The 16415-nt window shown below is 50.4% G+C and overlaps 1 protein-coding gene across 5 annotated transcripts in view; it reads left to right on the top strand.

The window, feature by feature from the left end:
* The window catches only part of ADISSP (adipose secreted signaling protein), a 44965-nt gene that overhangs the window by 451 nt on the left and 28099 nt on the right, over positions 1 to 16415 (top strand). For 2 of the 5 annotated variants that reach the window (XM_066632174.1, XM_066632173.1), the window contains exon 2: positions 820 to 992. The exons of 2 other annotated variants lie outside the window; for them this stretch is intronic. The gene's annotated coding sequence lies outside the window, so the exon portion shown is untranslated. The remainder of the gene's footprint in view (positions 1 to 819; positions 993 to 16415) is intronic. One more of the 5 variants, XM_066632176.1, reaches the window with a different exon arrangement.

Genomic DNA, 16415 nt, shown 5'->3' with positions numbered 1-16415 from the left:
GCTGCAGCTTTGCTCTGCTGCGGCAAGTTCCCTGCAGCCTCCCCGCTTTGGAGGGAGGCGATCCTGGGGAAGCTTCAGTGCAGGACGTCTGGAGTGTTGCAGGCGCCTTTGTTCGCTCTCTGTGCTCCAGATCGCCTGCCACACGCGCCCTGCGCTCTGCTGCGCAGTCACGACGAGGAGCACTTGACAGGGTGGAGATGATGGGCCTGGTTCTTGCCCGCTTCCCCCTCCCTGCTCTACTGGGTGGCTCTTGCACTCACAGTTGTGTGCCTGATCACACCATTGTGGTACTGGGGGCTGGCTGAAGCACACCATTCTCTGCTTCCACCAGCTCCCCTCTTCCAGCCTCATTTCCTCCTCAGTGCAATGAAACAGGGATGAGTGGTGGGTGTGGACGCAGGTGAGGCAGTCCTTCCATGGAGTGCTTGAGCACCTCCCACAGCAGCGATGCTTTTTGAAGGACTCCAGTGGGGAGGCACTGCCTCACCTGAGTACGCACCCACCGCATGTCTCCGCAATAGACGGTAAGTCAGTCTGGGTGTAAGAATGCTCCTTTGAGTCTGTCCTGCATCTGCTTGCCCTACTCCCTGCGGTCACCTAAAGTCATGTTTTAATTCTTAACTTGTGTTTATTTGATTGCCAGCTGCCTTGGCGATCCCTTCTGGTGGGACTGAAAACTTATTTTTTAACAGTGAAATAAATGACTGCCTGGATTCTGCTGTTCAACACAATGGTCAACCACAGTGTACCTGGGGGGGGGGGGATAAAAGACCTGAATTGTTGAAAGACCCTTCAGTGACCCCTTCTTCCTTTGTGCAGCCTCTCTCCCTAATTTTGCCTCTGCTTTTGGGACTCCAGAAGTGTGCTGAGAGCTGGACAGAACTTGCCTGTTCTTTGTGTCTTCCTTGCCCTCGGCTTTCCTCACCGTGATCTTGCAGATACTCAAAAACAGGGCTAAGAAGTGTGTGTGGAGGTCTTCCTGGAGTTGAGGGGTAATAAGTCAATCCTTTTCTCTGGTGCATTTACCTGACCTGTTCCCCCCCCTTCTTTTCTCTTGTATTAAATCTCCTCCCCTCTGCCCTGCTCCTGTTTATGAAAACCTACAAGGATTGCATCCTGAATGGCTTCCCTGTGTCCTGCACATCTCTTTTCTCCTTCCTTACTAGGATACCAAAGGCTCTAAATATGTGTGCTCTAGTAGCCCATGTAAGAGAACAGTCTGAAAGAAGGACTGCAGGGGGACCCTCAGAGATATATAAGGTGTGGACAAAGAGAAGCATCACCATCTTGCACATGTATCCACTTGTACTGGGAAGGCAGGCGTGCTGCCTACCAGTGACTCTGCATTTGGTGCAATACGGTCCTTGGATGTACTGGTAACCCCAACCCTGTTCCTCTTGGCTCTCACTTCAATGCCCGTTCCCGCCTACCCCCACCTAGTTCTCTTGTCACTGTGATTTGCCTTCCATTCTGAACTCTCACCTGCTCCTGGACTTCTGTGTTGCTTTCTGAGAAAGATTTCAAGGATGTGGAGGTGGGGCACGCAAGGCCTGCAGAAGGAGGCAGTTTAAAATCTAAATAAAAGGTGGTTGGATTGGAGTGGGGTGGGTTGGAAAGAAGAGAATACAAGTGGTCAGGTCTGTGCTACCTGGTGGCTGATTTTGGTTGATTGTGTATTGGGGAAAAATCAGTAAATGAACGCCTTGGTTTTGGACAGCAGTAACCCTGTTTGCTTTTCGTATTGCAACTTGGCATGGGGATCAGGCTCTTAAATGGCAGTTTCCAGTTTGTTCTTGATAGGAACGCAAGCTTTAATCAGATTAATCCACTCAAACTTTAGCTGATTAAACTGGTATGGGCAAATTTTAATCAGCAAGGTAGAGAACAAGTATATGCTTTTTTAGTTTCTGATGCAGGAGGCTATGTAAGCAAGCGGAGGGAAAAATTGGGATGTAGAGGATCATATAATGAGTGGCAGTTTTTGTGAAATTGTAACTTGTCTTGCAGGTCAGAAGGCACATTTCCTGGGAGTCCCACTGAACTTGGGTCAGTTTTACTAGCATGTAAATTGACAGCGTGATCCTGTGTTTATCCGTTGAAAAGCCAGTCGGCTGCCTTGGATGAATTGGTGAGCAGGTCTAGTGTAGGGGCGCAAGGTGTTTGAGTTTTGCCTCTGCCCTTGTTTGGTGGCCTCAGGCATGTCACGCTCTCAGCCTCAGCTCCCCACCTGCACTGTGGGGGTCATAATTCTTGCCTTGTGAGGTTGTTGTAAGGACTAAATCATGATAATACATGTGACATGTGTGGTGCACTCAGAAAGTGCCTAAGCACGTGTTAATATTATGGATGACCTAAAAATATTTGGTTGATTGGTAGCCTGAATTAACAAAGATGTTAAAAGGAAGAAGGAAAGTTCTTCTCCCCACTGTCCAGTGGGAGGACCAGAAGCTACAAATGTGAGTGGCAGAGAAGCAGCTTGACATGGGGAAAAGCCCTTGAACTGCAAGAGCAGCAGTGGATCAGGCTCCTTAGTGGAATTGCCCTCCTTGGGGTCACCCTGCATATAATCTGACAGGAGCTGTTCTCTCAGGAGGGGCATCCCTGCGGACTCCCTGAAGTCCCAAAGCATTTGGGTGAGGTCTTTGCATTCCTGTCGGCCAAGGCTGTCTTCACACCTTGCTCATTTCTTATTGTGCAGGAAATTGCAGGGTATTAGAATGTGAGTCCTCATATTTGTTGAGCAGGTGTGTGTGTGCATTTGTTGCAGAAGCCTGCCCACGCATTGGGTTGTTGCTTGTGATGGTCTTCACATGAACTCGGCACAGTTTCTCGTAGGGAAGCCATATCTGTGCAGTGTGTGAAGTAACCATCAGACAACTCATCTTCTGAAGGTCAAGGTTGGTTGCTTCTCCCCTGAGAATGTTGCGATTTGTAATGGAACCTGCAAACCAGGTATATTCATCCACCTGGACAAGTGGCCCCCTGGATAGCAGCATTTTCGAGGAGTGCCAGAGAAGCAGGGGAGAGAGGTCCCTTGTGATGTTGATCCAGGGGCACAGTTCCTCGGTTTTGTGTGACCTGCCAGTAATATAGGAACCGTTTCATCCAAGCCCATTCAAGGGATTCTGGCCAGGGGCTCATCTCTGCCAGCAGGGCTCATCTATGAACCTGTTAATTCTGTTGTGTGGTATGGGGGGGGGGGGCTGTCTTGTGTTACAGCTTTCTGCTCCCTCCCACCTTATTTTTCCTTCTCTAATTGCCATGTTCAGCCCATCAACCGTGATTCCCGCATCCTCTTTCCTCCCCCCTTAGACTGGCCCAAGACTTCCTGCCACCTGAGGCGGTGTGCCAGATGCTGTTCCCCCCCCTTGCTTGGGTCTGTGCCAGCCTCTGCTTCTCCAGCACCCTAGCATGCCACTCTTCTCTCCACACTTCTGCTCTGCCCCTCTCATGGTTTTCTAATTGGGAGTGAGAGGAGGTGGAAATAAGGGCCTGGGCATAAGTGGGTTCTGCTCCCCTGCCATCTGCTGCTTGTGTGGCCTCATGATTGGGCTGGTGCTATTGCCCCCCCATACTCTAGAATTCCAGGAAGAGTGGAACCTGAGGCACCTCTTCTCATCTTGTTCCCCCAACCCACTCTTCCTTCTAGCTCTGGTAGTTCCCACTCTGTGTGAAACCCCACTGCCTGTCCTGGTCGTCTCTCCCTGCCGACAAGGGGCGTGTGGGACTGGTGCTCTTGAGGCAGGGCTCCTCTGTGTCTAGAAATAATCCCCCGTTGCCCAAGGGAGTGGGTGATCCTTCTGTGCATGCATCAGGTCTGTAAACAGGAGTTGGCTGCAGTTGTTTCCTTTTGCCGTCTCGCAAGTGTGTGTCTCGCATCTTTTTGCCTTCAGTGAAGATGTCGTAGCCTCATCCGTTATCTTCCATTAGATTTAGCTTGGAGACAAGTGTGTTTTGCATGTCTGGGGCAGCTGTGTGCGCTCACCCTCTGCCTTTGTTCCATCTTGGCTTTACTTTGGAAGGCTGCAGCAATTGATGGTGTTGCTAAAGGTGGAGCTTTGAGGGGAAAGAAAAGAAGAGTGTGGGGACCCCCCTTGATCCTTTAGACCTGCTTCTCTGAGGGCAGGGCTGCCTGGGGGCTTGCTGTGTGACCAGTTCCAAGCTTCCAAACTAAACTGGAGCTGCAGTTTAGTTTGGAAGGTATCACTGTGGTACCTGCAGGGGAAGGTGCCCCATTTTTTCAGAGCTTTTGTTCCTCGGTAGTGCTCCTTCCCTGGAGGACTCTGCAAGAAAGAGCAGCAAAGATAATGAGGTGGTTGGCACAGTTCCCCTGCATGGAAAGGCTGAATGTTTGTATCTTCCTTGTTTTTTTTTTAAAAAAAGGTAATTGAAGGGGACGCCTACATGATGGAGGCTTATGAAACGGTGGGTGACGTGGATAGAGACGCGGATTTGATCCAGTGAAAGTGATCGGGACAGAAAAAAGGGTTTTCCATATTGGTACAAAGAATTCCATCAGTGTTTTGTGCAGCCGTATCTGCTGGCTTTGCTCAACTTAAACAGGTTCAACAAAATTAGATCCGTGAAGGGCCATCTCCTAATTGGAACCTCCTTGTGGGGGGGCACCCTCGTTCTGCTAAATATCAGGTGTTGGGCACAACCCCCGGGGTGGGCTCCTGCCTTTGTGTGTTGCTTGAGGGCTTTCCATTTGAAAGAGTGCAGGCCTGAGTTGGGTAGCTGGTGTCTGGCATTCTTACGGCCCAGGGTTTTCTGCCTCTGCTGCATGCCGGGGCAGTGAGGTGTGTCTTGATCACAGGACAGTCATGTAGAGGGAGTGCCGCAAGTCCAAGCAGGTGGATTTTATGCTGCTGTTGCTCTAATTTTTTTTCTGGGAGAAGAAGAATTGTGATGTGTTTTCTTGGTGGAGGGTGGTGTGGGGGCCTTCAGGTCTAAGTAGGGAGCTACGTGGCACAGGCTTGCCTGAGATGTCTTCCACTAATCCCCCAGATCCGAGAGATCAGTTTGCGCTAACAAGATTGCTGCTTTTTTGACCTGGGAAGCTGTGGGTCGCTTAGCCACTGACGACAATGCCAGGGCAAAATGAATAGGACGGCGCGAGTGTTTGTGCGTGGCTGGCTACTGCATGGGTTGTTTTCAAAATGTTTATTGTTGGTCCAAAGCTTACATCTGTGAAGGCCTTATCAGGGTTTCTCTTATATTTGTGGTCTGGCCCCCCAGTTCCTTGGTAGCTCCGCTGGGTCAGACCCAGACATCATCTAGTTCGCTTTATGTCCTGGCTCTGAGAAGCACATGACACTGAGGGCTGTTTGTGCTCAGCAACAGGTATCCTGCCTTTTGACATGGAGGCTCGTTTGTTGTGGCTAAGAGCCATGGAAACCCAACCTCCAGGTATTTAATGGGTCTCCCTCTTGAGCCGTCCAGGCTATTGATTCTTGCCTCTGTTGTGTTGGGATGGCCTTTTTTGCTTTCAGCCCTGAGTGTCGGGTTGGTTTGGGTCAAGATTGCCTCCTGCTGCTTCCTCAGAGACCTCTGAGTTGGACCTCTTCAAACATTGGTGGAGGCAGGTGGATATTGAACCCAGATGCATTGTCATGTTCTTATTCTTCCTTCCCAAACTCTGTGTCAGGCTTGCCTGTCTACCTGATGCTGCTGTTGCCTGTAGAATGTGTATTACTTACCAGGGAAGGTGTCAGTTGTGGGATGAGGATGGCTGGGGAGCCAGGAGCGTGACTGCAGCCTGCACCCAGGAATTCTGCCGGCCAGTTGGCATTTGCTGAGTGTGAAGCGAGTAGGCCATGATGAAGGAGGTGGCGTTCCTCGGGGCATTCCTGAGGCTACCAGTCATGAGTTTGTTTACTCCTCAGTAGGGAACCTCTACAGAAAGGGCTGAGCCCAGCTTGGAAGCCCTGCCTTCTGGTCTGGAATCTGCTGCAGACACAGATAGGTAGGGCTGGGTTGTGGAGAACATGCTCAGGGTCACTGTCCTCCGTCAGAACTGCTTATTTTTTCCAGGGCAGCTCCTGTTCAGAGGGTGGGTACATGCAGATGATAGCAACACTCCCTCCATTCCAGGCTCTCAAGTGGCAGCTGACAGGGACAGTTCCCACTTGTTGGGCAGGCAGGTCTTGGTTAGGTGGACCAGTGGAGGGCACCAGGATGAGGTCTCTTGTTATCTGGTGTGCTCCCTGGGGCATTTGGTGGGCCGCTGTGAGATACAGGAAGCTGGACTAGATGGGCCTCTGGCCTGATCCAGCGGGGCTGTTCTTATGTTCTTATAACAAGTGGCCCTGCAGCTCCAGCACCCCCTCCCTCCCCGCACCATCAGCCTGCCTAGATTATTTCCCATTTATCCTTGCAATAGCCCTCAGCCCACATTAGGCTGAGACAGAGTGAATGTGCCATACAATCTCCATACAATGTGCCATACAATACATGTACAACCTCCTGATTTTAGAAATGGGCTATGTCAGAATGCCAGATGCAAGGGAGGGCACCAGGATGAGGTCCTTTGTTATCTGGTGTGCTCCCTGGGGCATTTGGTGGGCGGCTGTGAGATACAGGAGGCTGGACTAGATGGGCCTATGGCCTGATCCAGTGGGGCTGTTCTTATGTTCTTAACTACAATTCCCAGGAAGCCTTGCAGGTCTCTTGTTATCTGGTGTGCTCCCTGGGGCATTTGGGGGGCCGCTGTGAGATACAGGAAGCTGGACTAGATGGGCCTCTGGCCTGATCCAGTGGGGCTGTTCTTATGTTCTTAACTACAATTCCCAGGAAGCCTTGCAGGTCTCTTGTTATCTGGTGTGCTCCCTGGGGCATTTGGTGGGCCGCTGTGAGATACAGGAAGCTGGACTAGATGGGCCTGTGGCCTGATCCAGTGGGACTGTGCTTATGTTCTTAAACTACAATTCCCAGGAGGCCTTGCAGGTCTCTTGTTATCTGGTGTGCTCCCTGGGGCATTTGGTGGGCGGCTGTGAGATACAGGAAGCTGGACTAGATGGGCCTATGGCCTGATCCAGTGGGGCTGTTCTTATGTTCTTATCATTGCTGGGTCCTTTTCCCTCTTGCGCAATCTTGGTGACCCCACCTTTGTGGGACGGACTGCAATAGTAAGAAAGGAAGTTTCACTTTCATGCGGTTTCTGTTCTGCTCCTCTGAGACACTGTAGTAGCAGTCGTGCCCCGAGAGCCGCTGTTTCCTCAGTGCCACTGCTCTGAATGGCCTGTAAACTTGTGGGTGAAGCTGCTTCATGTGGGTCTTGCATAGAATGGCCAGTGCAGATCTTGCTATTAACAGTCCTGTGCACTTCCACAGCCATGAGGACTAGACACCCGGTTTTTGTTAAGAAACCGGGTAGTTGAGGCTTTCTGATGCAACTTCTACTTTCGTTTGTGCAGAGCTGTGGGGCTGGACTTGGGTCTTGGAAGGGAAGAGGTCCTCTCTGAGCAGCAAGATGAGGAACCTGTTGCCACTTAAGTGCCTACATCTGTAAACTATTAAGCTGAAAGAATTGTCATGTAGTCATGGTTTCCTGACATGATTGAGGAGAACCATTCCTTAAGAATGGGATATGCTGTTGTGGGGCCTGACTTGGATGACTCTCACAGGGAATCCGAAATGTTCCTGGAGCACGAGAGAACTGTTGGTGGCTACCAGCTAGGGTAGCAAAATGGGGTGTCTGTGTTGGAGGCAGAATAACTTCTTGCTGGATCATGCCGTAGGACTGTAAGAGAAAGTGGACACACAAGCCTGTGGCATGGATTTGGAGCAGCAGGGATGTGTCATCTGAATTGAGCCTGTGGGTCGGTTCCTCATTAAATCTATGAGAGCAATTTGTTCCTCCATTTCTCTGTTAAAACAGAAACCCTTTACACTGGCGTAGTTGGCAGGCTAAGTAGAGGTGGTTGCCACAGTGGAGAGTATAGTTGAAGGTGACCTTGGTGGGGAGCTGAAAGTTGACTGACCTCTTTTCTCTGCAGTCTCTTGCCTTGTAGATAACTGGAGCAGGTCAAGGCTGTGGTTGGGCTGGATTCTCTCCACCTGTCGGTGGGAACAACTTGGGGCTGGCATTGCTTTTAAGGTTACGTTCCTTTGTTCCAGCATCACAGGCTCCTCAGGGGATCGTTTTGAGTTTCTTTGTCTCTCCAAACCTGACCTTCCGTTTGTGCAAGTATGTGAGGGTGTCTTCTGACCAGCTGTGTGCTGAGCGTGTGAAGTTGTGATATTGAAGCGATGGTTACCATGGCAGCGGCAGCACGTATTTATCCAACTTGATTAGAAGGTGTGTGACTTCTGAAAGTCACAATGAAGTAGGCTGCTGGCTCAAAATATAGACTGTAAGCTTCTTGGGGCAGAGATCATTTCTTCAGTTAAGGTGCTTGGTAGTGCACTATTTATAGTGCTGGTGTTGTATCCATAAATTATGAATGATTATGCTGTTTGTTTGTCCCTTGAGTTAGATCCCTGTTTGTTTTGCAGATGGGTGAGTACAAGCGTGTGTCTTGCTCCAGGTTATCCTGTAGTTCTGTAGAAGAGAACTACATGCCTAGGTCTCTGCGCAGCATGCCCTCATTGTGCATGATAACACTATAGACCAAAGTGTGCCTTTCTGTTTCAGCATGACTATGGGAGGGTGTCCCAGGCAGTGGCATAGCTAAAGGGGGCGCATAGCACTGAATTTTGCAGGGAACCTCACTGCGGTGTGCAAGGGGCCCCTCCCCTTCGGAGCCATTCCAGGTGGGGGGAGCAAAACAGGCATTCACCTTGACTGCCCATGAGCTCCATCCTGCATTTGCTGCTGTTTTGCTCCCATCGCTGGAAATGGCTCCGAAAGGGAGGTGGAGGGCTCCGTGGTGAGGTGGCCTGCTAAACTTAGTGCTTTGCATCCCCTCTGGCTATGCCACTGGTCCCAGGTGAACATGCGAACAGAGCCTTTGTGGCACTATGGTTTGGCTGCAGCTACCAGTCACTCTTTCTAATTGTGGTAGGTGGCAGGATGCGAGCTGGACCCTGATGTTGTGGTTTTGTTCCAAAGTGCAGTCACGTATAATACACATTATGCTCTTGTCAGTGCCATGGAAACAGGATTACCTTCCTTGGTCTCTGGCTCAGCACATGAGATAGAGCAGGATTCGCTCCACCATTGTTTACGCTCTTACTCTTGGAAGGCAGCGATTAAATACTCCCACTCCGTCTCCGCAAGGCAAATTAGTTCTGTCAGTAAACCAGAGGTGGGGGGGGAGTGTACCATGAGCAGCCTGTGTGGTTTGGCTGCTTGGAGTGGAAAGGAGCAGTGCGATCCCATTAAGAGCCGCAAAGCCACGGAACTGTAGCGGGCAAAACGGCTCCGTTAGTAGTAAAATAAAATGTCCATCCTTGAAAAGTGGATTGTTTGCCAGCATGGAAAAAGACAGAAACTTCTTGTATCTTCTGAAGCAGCCATTTTCAACCACTGTGCCGTGGCACACCGGTGTGCCGTGAATGGTCTCCAGGTGTGCTGTGGGAATTTGGCGGAGGGTTATTTATTAGTAGGGTCACTGGGGGAAGTGAGCCCCCCGCCGGCAGTGTGGTATGCCTTGTCAATTGTCACAAATCTGATGGTGTGCCTTGACCATTTTAGTGCCTTCGCAATGTGCCATGAAGTGAAAAAGGTTGAAAGTCACTGTTCTAAAGTCATAGGCTTCAAAATGAAGTTAAAAGAGGATGAATTTTTAATAGTTTGTTTTGTCTGAAAGAGCATCATCTGCCTGGATGTTTACTATAGTTCTAGGTGGCATTTTGGGGGCACGCTGTTCCTTGTAGGGCACACCAGGCAGACTTGTTTCAGGAACCTCTCCAGCAAGGTATTGGAAAAGCTTCTCCCGCGAACTTTTGCGTGGGTGCAATTTTCCCCAGCCTGAAGTTGAGCTGAGAAACCCAAGGTGGAGATGCAGGCAGCCTAGTCTGTAAATGAGGCTTAATGTAGGGGCTGTGCAGAGCTGTTAACTTCTAAATCATGTGAAAAATAACATGTCATCCTTAATTTCCCTTGCTTTTTGAACATGAGTAAATTCAGTAAGTATGTACTTGATACTACCTGATCTTAAACAGAAGGGTTTAAAGTGCGCGTGTGTCAACTGTCATGTACTTGTGGGGATGTTAAAAGCTGCCTTGAGTCCCTTAGGGAGAGAGGTGGGCTATAAATTGTTTTTAAAAATATATCCATCTTTTTAATCCTTGAAAATATCTGTCCAAGGAGCTGTTCAAGGCTTTTAAACACTCCTCAGCTTTTAAGCCAGCATGGTCTTGTGGACCCCCCCCCCCCAGACTGTAGAAAGAAACATCCCCTTTCCATTTCGCTTTCAGCCAAGCAAGAGTCTGCTTGGGGAGTATGCAAGACAAACCTGCAGCAAGATGTGTCCCCTCCCCCTCCACATCCTGGTACCCAAGTGCATAGGCTAGTCCCGACTAGTCCTTCGTCTGGTGCTAGTCCCTCTTCTGGTCTCCTGCTTCTGCCTTTTCCAATAGACACCTGGGCATTCTTGGGGGGGGGGGCGCTTTGTATCTCAGTCTGCGTCAGGCTGTTCTTTGAGGTTTTCTCTTGTCTCTTAAATTACAGACTTGCGTTCTTCTGCATACCAAGGGGCTTCTCGGAGTTCATCTGAACTAGAGCCAAACTCCTAAACACCCAAGTCGCAACAGGTTTAGTCAAATACCTGGATTTCCGTTCTCTTTAAAAAAAAAAAATTCTACTGTGTATATTTTGTTTCAGGGCGGGGGGCATCTTTGAATTGGTAACAGTGTAACTTTCTCGTAGGTTGGATATTGTTTATTCCAGGGGTCTCCAAACTTTTTGGCCAGAGGGCCACATCAAATATCTGGCGTGGTGTGGAGGGCCGCAAAAAAATTTAAATAAATAAATTGGAGATGGAACCTAGATGAGTGAATAAATGGATGAATGGGCTCATTTATTCAACCTCTTTGGCCCTCAGAAGACCTCCAGACACAATCAGAGCACAGTTCTGGTTATGTTCAGTTGAATGGGCCAGAGGCATTCAGGGGACAAGAGGTTGGCCGTGGGCTGGAAAGAGGCTTGCTGCGGGCCGCATCTGGCCCCCGGGCCCGGGTTTGGAGACCCCTGGTTTATTCAGTAGAGTTGCATTGCAGGGAAAATAGTTTGATAGGATTCTGCATGAGATGAAAGAGCTGAAAAATCCTGAGGAACCAGGCCTGAGTTCAACCTGAGCTCAGCCAGGTTCAGCTACCCGGCAGGTCTAACTTGCACTCCTTGCTGTCTTAGTCCTGACTATAATGCTGTACAGCAAATGCAGCTGGGTTTCCCTACACTAAAATACTATCCACAGACTCTCTCCCCATTGTGAACGGCGCGCTTGGAGCAGTCAAGCCACCCCAGGGCTTGGCTCTGCTCCATCAGCCTGTGTTGGGTCTTTCCAACCACTTCCCTTTCTGCCAAACATGAGCTCTGGGCTGATGGCCATTGTGCTTTCTGTGCATTTGCCCCACGTAGACATTGGTTTGTTCTCCTTTTTTTCCAACCACGTAATGATCAGCGCTGGCTTGCTCCTGCTGTGGGGTGAAAGTAAAATTTCTGCAAGGCCTGCCCGATGTGTGGATGTGATGCCTGGTGCATTGTGAACCCTCGCTGATGGCCAGGATGTCAACTGATGTCTCAGCGGCTTTGGAGCCAGCATGGGGGTGGCAGGTTCTGGACCTGTTGCTGGTTGAACCCTCGAGCTTTATGGTGACAGAACGAGGATGGAAGCCTCCTTTGCAGCGCCCTTTTCCCCTGGCGAGGACTCTGATTCCATAGACCAAGGAAGCTTATGTGGCTCTGTTTGCATGTTGCCATATGTTTGTAACCCGAGAGAGATCCCCAGAGTGGGTGGCTGGTTGCATTACAAGGCTGTGGCATGCAAAGGGACTTTACCCTGTTTGCTGAAAGTTCCATCTAGGTTTCACCTCCCCCATTTCTAAATGAAGTGGCTGATGTGTTGGAGCCCACCTTCTACTCTGTACCCTTGTGGGGAATAGGAACCTGCTTTAATTTAATAGGAAGCTGCGCACAGTCTTCTCTTTGACTCTTACTTTGGTCATGGCCGTACCACCCTGTTTAGCTGCCCCTTGTTGCCAGATCTTGGGTCTGTTTGCTTGAAAGTAAGTCCTTCTCTGTCCTTTGGGATTTATTTTAAAATAAGTGGGCCTAGGAGTGCATCCTTCTTTGTTGCCTGCCTGTCCTGTGATTTCTGCTCCTTTATCCCTTCTTTCCTTTGCTAATCCTATAAGAACCTTAATAAACTGACTCCTGTCCCTTTATATTCCTCCCTTCCCTTTCCCAACCCTCCCCTCCAGTGCAAGGGGTCTCTTGTACCCTGACACTCTAGTAGTGTTAGAGCAGCTCTCGGACAGATGCAGCTTACATTGTTTGTGTGCTGTTTTTGAAAGTGCCTAAAGAGGTGCATCAAGAGCATGGCCTGTGTCCTTGGGCAACCTTGAGGTCTTTGGAAGGCAGGATTTGAGGGCTGTGTGAAGCAACCTCATACAAATGGCAGACTTGGTCCACCGAGCACAGTGGTGTCTGTGTGGCTGAGAGGGTCTTGGTGATCTCATTCGCAGCCTTGCCCCCTGCAATCCTTCCAGCTGGAAGTGCCAAGGATTGAATTTGGGACCTGCAGCAGGTGAAACCATGTTTCCTGCTATCTGAGTGGTGGGTTCATCTGCACAGAGGATTCTCGGCCTGCACTACTCCACATGACTCCCGTATTTCTCTGGTTTTGTGTCCTTCCAGCCAGATCATTTGTCTGAGAGCAGCTGAGTGTACTGCCTAATTCATTGCTCTTTGTCCTTTGTGGGTGTTCCGGTCTTGGCTAGTGGAACTGTTCAGTTTCTAAGCAGGGGCATTTCTGACCCAAGAAGGAAGGCAGAGCAGAGGCGCCTTGACGCTTGGAGTGCTGCAAGAGAGGCTGGGGAAAGACTGCACTTGTAGGACCCAGGCAGTGGCTTGTGGATGACAGCAAGGCTGCAGGTGCCCCTTGCTTTGTCCTCCCATTCAGCGTCCTGTGCCAGCTCAGCCCCCCGTCTGTGTTCCAAAATGGGGGAGGGGACTGCAAGAGGCTTGGTGGTGCTGCAGCTCCAGCGATGCTGAGCTCGCCTTGCTGCTGTTGGTGCAGAGATTACAATTAAACAGCAGGGAGGCAGAGGAGGGGAATAGGAGCCGCCTGCTCTTTTGCAGGGACAGTGGTGTTGCTGTGCTGCTCAGTGCCTGCTTCTCCCGCAGCAATAAGAGTAGGGTTCCAACAGGCACAGAGATCCTTCCTTGCTTGGCTTGGACTCTGCCCCAGCACTCTGCGGCCCCTCTCGATCTGTTCTCTCCCCTGTTCTGAATTCACCTGGATTTGGCCCTTCCTGGTGACCCAGGTGGCTGCAATCCTTCAGCTCACGGCGGAGGCTAAAGCAGGGAACCCGGTGGCACATCAGGGCCAGCAGATCCATTGGGGCAAATGCCAGTCTACTTCTCTCCCTCCCCACAGGACTGAAGATACTGGCATTCTGTTGCAGAAAAGGACTGTGAAGAAAATGAGAGAGACTGGGAGGCAGGAATCTTTGCCAGTGGACCAGAAGCTGGGTTGGACTGATAGGGAGGGCCGCTAGGTAGGAAGTTAGATGTGCCATGGATCTGTGAATGAATTTTCCAAGAGTGGGTCAGAGGATTTCTTCCCTGCCATGGGATTCTGGGCTTGGAAGGAGCCCCTGAATTCTCGCCCCCTTCCTGCCCCTGGTCTCGGGCAAGGCAGGCACTATACTCGGCGGTAAAACTTGTGCTTTGCACGTGGGAAGTTCTGGGTTCATCTCTGGTTGGAAGAAGCACAGGGAACAGGGCACAGAAGGGCCCCTGCCAGCTCTGGGCTAGAGGAGGAAGGAGCCTTTCTCTGGGAAGGGCACCCATCCTTTCTCTTGTGTTAGTGCATTCTCATACCTACTCCTCCTGCATTAGAAAGACAGGTTTCCTGGGGTGGTGGGATGTGGCAGCTGAGGATAGGAGCCTTACAGCCCAATCCTATCCACACTTTCCTGGGAGTAAGCCCCATTGACTCTAATGGGACTTACTTCTGAGTAGACATGCATAGGATTGGTCTGTTAGTGAGCTCTCTCCCAGTAGTAATAATAATAATAATAATAATAATAATAATAATAATAATAATAATGCTACATGTATTTATATACCGCCTTTCTTGGTCGTCAGATTTCTCCTCAGACTTTATTCAAGGCGGTTTACATGGGCAGGCTGTTCTAAATCCCCGTAGGGATTTTTGCAATTGAAGAAAGGTTCTATCTTTCAAGAACCACAACATTTCAGATGGATCTTTCTGATCTGGTATCACATTCTGTCCTCCGGTTTCCTCCCACGCAAGCTGACAAGCAGCTCCTTCATCTCTCGCATGGAGGGCAGCCAAGACGCTTCTTTGCTCACACCAAAGAGCAGGTGGAATAACTCGGCTCGGCTTGTCAGCTGCTTCAAGGTCTCACCAACTCGCGGTGCCGGCGGCCTCGAACTGGCGACCCGAGGATGTTAACTTCAGGCAAACGGAGGCTCTACCCTCCAGACCAGACCTCCTGCCCTCAGACCTCAGTACCTGTTGCAACTCTCAGGAGATCTGAAATATTTAGCCCTGCCTCCCTGAAAGAAGCCCTGCCCCACCACCCCAGGCAGAAACATCATGCAGACCCCCAAAGGGGGGCAGCAGCTTGAGGCGATTGGAACCAGGTGAGATGTGCAGGTGGGACGTGGTGAACCCTTAACTCAAGCCAGCAAAAACCTGTTGAAAGCTTTGAAGGCTTTGGGGCACCTTCCTTATGAGGAAAGGCTACGGCGTTTGGGCCTCTTCAGCCTAGAAAAGAGACGCCTGAGGGGGGACATGATTGAGACATACAAAATTATGCAGGGGATGGACAGAGCGGATAGGGAGATGCTCTTTACACTCTCACACAACACCAGAACCAGGGGACATCCACTAACATTGAGTGTTGGGAGGGTTAGGACAGACAAAAGAAAATATTTCTGTACTCAGCGTGTGGTTGGTCTGTGGAACTCCTTGCCACAGGATGTGGTGCTGGCATCTAGCCTAGACGCCTTTAAAAGGGGATTGGACAAGTTTCTGGAGGAAAAATCCATTATGGGTTATAAGCCATGATGTGTATGTGCAGCCTCCTAATTTTAGAAATGGGTTATGTCAGAATGCCAGATGCAAGGGAGGGCACCAGGATGAGGTCTCTTGTTATCTGGTGTGCTCCCTGGGGCATTTGGTGGGCCGCTGTGAGATACAAGAAGCTGGGCTAGATGGGCCTGTGGCCTGATCCAGTGGGGCTGTTCTTATGTTCTTAACTACAATTCCCAGGAAGCCTTGCAGGTCTCTTGTTGTCTTATGTGCTCCCTGGGGCATTTAGTGGGCTGCTGTGAGATACAGGAAGCTGGACTAGATGGGCCTCTGGCCTGATCCAGTGGGGCCATTCTTATGTTCTTAACTACAATTCCCAGGAAGCCTTGCAGGTCTCTTGTTGTCTTATGTGCTCCCTGGGGCATTTAGTGGGCCGCTGTGAGATACAGGAAGCTGGACTAGATGGGCCTATGGCCTGATCCAGTGGGGCTGTTCTTATGTTCTTATGTTTGAAGGAGTCTGTGAGGCATGGTGGAAGGCTGGCAAGGAGGCCGCTGGCCTCGCCTCCCAGGGTGAGGTGTTCCACTGAGTCGGGGCCAACACCAAGAAAGGTTTTGGGAGTGCTCCACGCAGGGCTCTTTGAAAAACAGCTGACCATTTCCACTGTGCCTCAGTGAGCAGCGCAGAGCCACTTCCTGCCTTTCAAGGGGAATGGTCCTTGGCACGTTCTGAAAGGGGGAAAATGGTGACTGCTGGAACCTCCTGGAGCGTTTGGGAGTGTGGCTGAAGCTGCCACCCTTTGAGGTGCAACAAAAAGCACAGGGCCCCTCAGCAGGCTCCCCCCCACCCAGAATTTGGGGTTGCCAGTAGCAGTCAGGTATTTTGCCAATGGTTACGAGTCCCCTAGTTTGAAGATTATGTTTCAGCAAGGAAGGACTGGTAAGACAGTGTCTTGGCTGAAAACAGTGGGTGGGAGAGAGGAGGGTGATGGTCTTCTGCAGATGTCCAGGGTTGGTTCTGGAGCAACTGCCAACCGTAGTCTGGTGCTTTGAGTACTTGTGGGCTTCCTCTTTCCTTGTCTGCTTTCTCCTTTGATTTAGCAGCAAACTGCAGCTGGCTGCTCTATCCGACCCTGCAAACAGGGGTTTGCAAAAATCCTTATTTTCCTGCACGCCAGGATTGCAAACCTTCCAACTGGCTGGCAGTCCTGGCTTGCTGGCAAAGTAGGACTTGCTTTGCTTGGAG

Source organism: Tiliqua scincoides, chromosome 6 (genome assembly GCF_035046505.1).
Source record: "Tiliqua scincoides isolate rTilSci1 chromosome 6, rTilSci1.hap2, whole genome shotgun sequence".
Classification (NCBI taxonomy): Eukaryota; Metazoa; Chordata; class Lepidosauria; order Squamata; family Scincidae; genus Tiliqua; species Tiliqua scincoides.
Note: the sequence above shows the minus strand (reverse complement) of the source record. Positions and strands in the feature narration are given on the sequence as shown.